Consider the following 6,152-nt stretch of genomic DNA (forward strand, 5'->3'; position numbering starts at 1 on the left):
AAATAATGAAAGTTTAGTCCACACCTGTCCATGAGACCGCTTCTGAGTCAACTGTCCAATTACTTTTGGTCTATTGAAAAAGAGGGGGCTACATAGAAAACAGCTGTAACTTCTAAACCCTTCCTCCAATTTTTATGTGAAAATCCTATAAATAAAAAGTGGGAGGCACATATAGAAACTGTTGTAATTCCTACACCGTTCACCTGATTTGGATGTAATTACCCTCAAATTAAATCTGAAAGACTGCAGTTCAAGCACATCTTGTTTGTTTCATTTCAAAGCCATTGTGGTGGTGAATAGAGGCCAAAATATGAAAATTCTGTCAATATCCCAATATTTATGCACCTGACTGTATGTCCCTGGTGAAGAAAAACCCCTTCACAACAGTTGGCCAAATCAAGAACACTCTCCAGGAGGTAGGTGTATATGTGTCAAAGTCAACAATCAAGAGAAGACTTCACAAAAGTGAATATAGAGGGTTCACCACAAGATGTAAACCATTGGTGAGCCTCAAAAACAGGAAGACCAGATTAGAGTTTGCCAAACAACATCTAAAAAAGCCATTACAGTTCTGGAACAACATTCTATGGACAGATGAGACAAAGATCAACTTGTACCAGAGTGATGGGAAGAGAAGAGTATGGAGAAGGAAAGGAACTGCTCATGATCCAAAACATACCACCTCATTAGTGAAGCATGGTGGTGGTAGTGTCATGGCGTGGGCATGTATGGCTGCCAATGGAACTGGTTCTCTTGTATTTATTGACGATGTGACTGCTGACAAAAGCAGCAGAATGAATTCTGAAGTGTTTCGGGCAATATTATATGCTCATATTCAGTCAAATGCTTCAGAACTTCACAGTGCCGATGGACAATGACCCGAAGCATACTGCAAAAGCAACCAAAGAGTTTTTTAAGGCTAAAGAGTGGAATGTTATGCAATGGCCAAGTCAATCCCCTGACCTGAATCCGATTGAGCATGCATTTCACTTGATGAAGACAAAACTGAAGGGAAAATACCCCAAGAACAAGTAGCAACTGAAGATATTTGCAGTAGAGGCCTGGCAGAGCATCACCAGGGATGAAACCCAGCGTCTGGTGATGTCTATGCGTTCCAGACTTCAGGCTGTAATTGCCTGCAAAGGATTTGCAACAAAGTATTAAAAAGTGAAAGTTAGATTTAGGATTGTTTAGTTTGTCCCATTACTTTTGGCCCCTCAAAAAGTGGGAGGCACATATACAAACTGTTGTAATTCCTACACCGTTCACCTGATTTGGATGTAATTACCCTCAAATTAAATCTGAAAGTCTGCAGTTAAAGCACATCTTGTTTGTTTCATTTCAAAGCCATTGTGGTGGTGAATAGAGGCCAAAATATGAAAATTCTGTCAATGTCCCAATGTTTATGCACCTAACTGTGTGTATATATATATATATGTGTATATATATATATATATATTAGTAGTTTATTAGTCAGCTGTCTGCAGTTCCCCATAGTTTTTGGAAATAGACAGAATGTAGGAAAATGTTGACTTACAAGGTCTACGTTGTATTTTGCACATTAACACACCTGCACATTTTTTTGGTTTGTTGTTTACTAATATGTGTATTGATATGCAGAAATTTAGATTGAAAGCTCTTTTGAGCAGACATATATTTAGATTGCAAGCTCTATCGAGCTCTTTCCTATTGACTCCACATTGTGTAATTGTTTTAATGCAGAATATGTAGGTGTTAGTTGTTGTGTGTAGTTATATGGATGATGATAGTCATTTTTTAAATCTGTAGGACTCTATGGGCATAATGCACTCCCTACTATAAATTGTAGTGATATTAGAAGAAGTGGCAAATACTTTTTGTAACTATATAACATTACTTTGCTGCAGCAACCACATGAGGGACAGGACACACTGATAAAATAAAACAAAATAGTTAAATAGCCACTAAAACGCATATTTAAAATTCTTGCAATAGGGGATTTTTACCCCAATTTCTAACAGGTGCTTGTTCAATCCCGGCTGGCAACATTGCAAATGTGTACAAAAGTAGGGATTATGCATCAATGTTGTACATTTATTTGGGACCTTTTTATTAAATCAAATTCGTGTGGAAATAACTTATTAACATCTTTTTTTGTTTATTATCGGGGCAATTTACCAAAGGCTCAAGTGACGTAGCCCCCATAATTTTCAATGGGGACCAGCGGTGGCTCCAGAGCGGTCCAAAATTCAAATAAGGGAACCACACCAGTTGCCCTTCAAAGCACTGCCAAACATCACCAGCTGGGACTCATTAGCAGTTGGTGTGGCATCCCCTATTTGAATTTTGGACTGCACTGGAAAGTTGTCTGTGAGGTATGTAGTCAGGAAGCCGGCGGTTGAAATGCCAACCGCCGGCTTCCTGTCTGTGAAATCCCTGCATGGGATTAATGATGTGCGTCTAAATACCGACGCCTATCAGCCCTACGCCGAAATCCCGTGCCCGGCATACCGAACGTAGGGAAGCTGGGAGTTGGGACCTGTTAGCTGTGGGGGGGGGGTTAGGTTTATGAACTCCCGTGGGGACTTAGGGTTAGGCAACCCCCCCCCGGGGAGGGTTAGGATTAGGCTAGAGGAAGGGGGGGTTAGGGTCAGGCACCCACTGGGGGAGGTTAGGGAAAAGGCACCCCCCTGGCAGGGTTAGGGAGTGGGGTTGGGTTCAGGCACACCTGGGGGGAGGTTAGGGTTAGGCACCCCTAAGGGAGGGTAAAGGGGCGGAGAGGGGAGGGTTAGGATACTTACCAGGCGCCGTCGGGATCTTCATCTGCCGGACTTCCGGCGTCAGTATTTCATCTGCCAGGCTTATGTCCGGCGGTATGTCATACCGATTCCGACTAGAGTATAAAGATTTTTTAAAAATCTTAATTTATTTCTTGTCCAAAAAATATTACGCAGCACAAATATCCATGCATAAGTGATATTTCATTTTGCAGGATGTAATATATAAATACAATTTAATTTGGTGATGGTTGATGGGTGACTACAGACCTATTGGTATCCACAGAAGGACTCTGGGCCTGATTCATTATGGATCACTATAGCGATCACGGCTGTGATTACGCACACAGATCTGCTGCGAAAATAGGCTAATGACTGCAATCGCACAGTCATTGCACAGGCAGCATAGAGACGCCCACTAGCGCTATCTCATATCCTTATTACCTTGCAGTCCTGCGTATTCATCAGGAAGATCGAGTAACATCGGCCCCTCACGCACAAATACAACAGGTCTGACCTTACTCAGATATTGCTAACCTCATAGCACGCAGTGAGTACACAAGTTGCGTATGCCGACGCAGTGGCTAATTTATGCACGCCCATGCAACTGCATTCAAATGGACAGGCACGCCTGTGTTCCTCTAACCACTCCCCCGTCACCAACCCCAAACGCTGATGTCTCGTCCCTTGATCTGCGATGGCTTTGTATCTGCGTAGGTGATCACAATGCTAGCTCACACGCACTGCGGTGCATACGCACGCGCAGTACGCACCATCGGCCAATCTGCGTACGCCATTGCAGTTGCGGTCCATAATGAATCAGGCCCTCTGTCTTGGCAGATGCCATGAGCTGGGGGCTATCCTATATTATCTATGAATCTTTTAGCAGCCATGCACATTTGATATGGGCATGATGTGCATTTATAAGCATGCAAATAAAAAAATGTGTCATGTCATAAACACAGTCCTAATTTTCCTCACTATAACTAATGTAAGGTATACTGAGGCTGACATCAGCAGTATTTTAGGAGAAAAATCTGAGTTTTTATTTAATGAAGGGAAGTATTAGTAGCTTGGACTTTAAAGTTACATTTTTAGTGGTTCCAAAATATATTTACAGTTAGGGGTGTGCACCGGCCACTTTTCGTGTTTTGTGTTTTGGTTTTGGATCTGGATCTTTCTTCGTGTTTTGGATCTGGATTGGTTTTGCCAAAACCACCCTTCCGTGTTTTGGGTTCTGGGTTTTGTGTTTTGGATCTGTATTTTTTTTTAAAAAAGCATAAAAACAGCTAAAATCACAGAATTTGTAGGTTTTTCTGCTCCTATGCTATTATTAACCTCAATAACCTTAATTTCCACTCATTTCCAGTATATTCTGAACACCTCACACCTCACAATAGTGTTTTTATGTCCAAAACGTTGCACCGAGGTAGCTGGATGACTATGCTAAGCGACACGAGTGGGCGGCACAAACACGTGACCCATCTAGGCGTGAAACTGCAGTGGCAGACAGGATGGCAGTTTGAAAAACTAGGCCCCAAACTGTACATAATGCAAAGAAAAAAAAGAGGTGCAAGATGGAATTGTCCTTGGGCCCTCCCACCCACCCTTATGTTGTATAAACAGGACATGCACACTTTAACAAACCAATCATTTCAGCGCCAGGGTCTGCCACACAACTGTGGCTGAAATGATTGGTTCGTTTGGGCCCCCACAAAACAAGCTGGCAATTAATGTGTCCCTGCACAAACTGGCTCTATGGAGGCAAGATGTCATCCTCATCCTCCTCATCCACCGATTCCTCACCCTCTTCAGTGTGTACATCCTCATCCTCACAAAGTATTAACTCGTCCCCACTTGAATCCACCACCACAGGTCCCTCTGTACCTTCTGGAGGCTGGTCTCCCTGGAAGAGCTGATAATTCATTTTGATGAACATCATCTTCTCCACATTCTGTGGAAGCAACCTCCTACGCCTTTCGCTGACAAGGTCCCGGCTGCACTAAACACTCTTTCGGAGTACACACTGGAGGGGGGGCAACTCAGGTAAAATAGAGCCAGTTTGTACAGGGGCCTCCAAATTGCCTCTTTTTCCTGCCAGTACAGGTATGGACTGTCTGCCATGCCTACTTGGATGCTGTCACCGATGTAATCCTCCACCATTCTGTCAATGGTGACAGTATCATATGCAGTGACAGTAGACATGTCAGAAATTGTTGCCAGGTCCTTCAGTCCGGACCAGATGTCCAAACTTGGTCCTGCCTGCCCTGCATCACCGCCAGCGGGTTGCTTAGGATACCTAAGTTTTTTCCTGGCAGCCCCAGTTGCAGGAGAAAATGAAGAAGGAGCCGTTGACGTGTCACGTTCCGCTTCAGCTGACAGTGTGTTCACCAGCAGGTCTTTGCACCTCTGCAGGCTTGTGTCGGCCGGAAAGAGAGACACCACATAGGCTTTAAACCTAGGATCGAGCACGGTGGCCAAAACGTAGTGGTCTGATTTCAACAGATTGACCACCCTGGAATCCTGGCAAAGCGAATGAAGGGCTTCATCCACAAGTCCCACATGCTGAGCGGAATCGCTCCGTCTTAGCTCCTCCTTCACTTTCTCCAGCTGCTTCTGCAAAAGCCTGATGAGGGGAATGACCTGACTCAAGCTGGCAGTGTCTGAACTGACTTCACGTGTGGCAAGTTCGAAGGGCTGGAGAACCTTGCACAACACGGAAATCATTCTCCACTGCGCTTGAGTCAGGTGCATACCCCCTCCTTTGCCTATGTCATAGGTGGATGTATAGGCTTGTATGGCCTTTTGCTGCTCCTCCATCCTCTGAAGCATATAGAGGGTTGAGTTCCACCGCGTCACAACCTCTTGCTTCAGGTGATGGCGGGGCAGGTTCAAGAGTGTTTGCTGGCGCTCCAGTCTTCGGCACGCAGTCGCTGAATGGCGAAAGTGGCCAGAAATTTTTCGGGCCACCCAAAGCGTCTCCTGCACGCCCCTGTCGCTTTTCAGAAAATTCTGCACCACCAAGTTTATTGTGTGAGCAAAACATGGGACGTGCTGGAATTTGCCCAGATGTAATGCCCGCACAATATTGGTGGCGTTGTCAGATATCACAAATCCCCAGGAGAGTCTAAGTGGGGTAAGCCACTGGGCGATGATTTCCCTCAGTTTCTCTAAGAGGTTGTCGGCGGTGTGCCTCTTACTGAAACCGGTGATACACAGCGTAGCCTGCCTTGTAACGAGCTGGCATTTCTGAGATGCTGCTACTGGTGACGCTGCTGCTGTTGCTGCGTAAGGTGATACATCTACCCAGTGGGCTGTCACAGTCATATAGTCCTTAGTCTGCCCTGTTCCACTTGTCCACATGTCCGTGGTTAAGTGGACATTGTGTACAACGGC

Source organism: Taudactylus pleione, unplaced genomic scaffold, assembly GCF_031769625.1.
Source record: "Taudactylus pleione unplaced genomic scaffold, aTauple2 ptg000835l, whole genome shotgun sequence".
Lineage (NCBI taxonomy): Eukaryota > Metazoa > Chordata > Amphibia > Anura > Myobatrachidae > Taudactylus > Taudactylus pleione.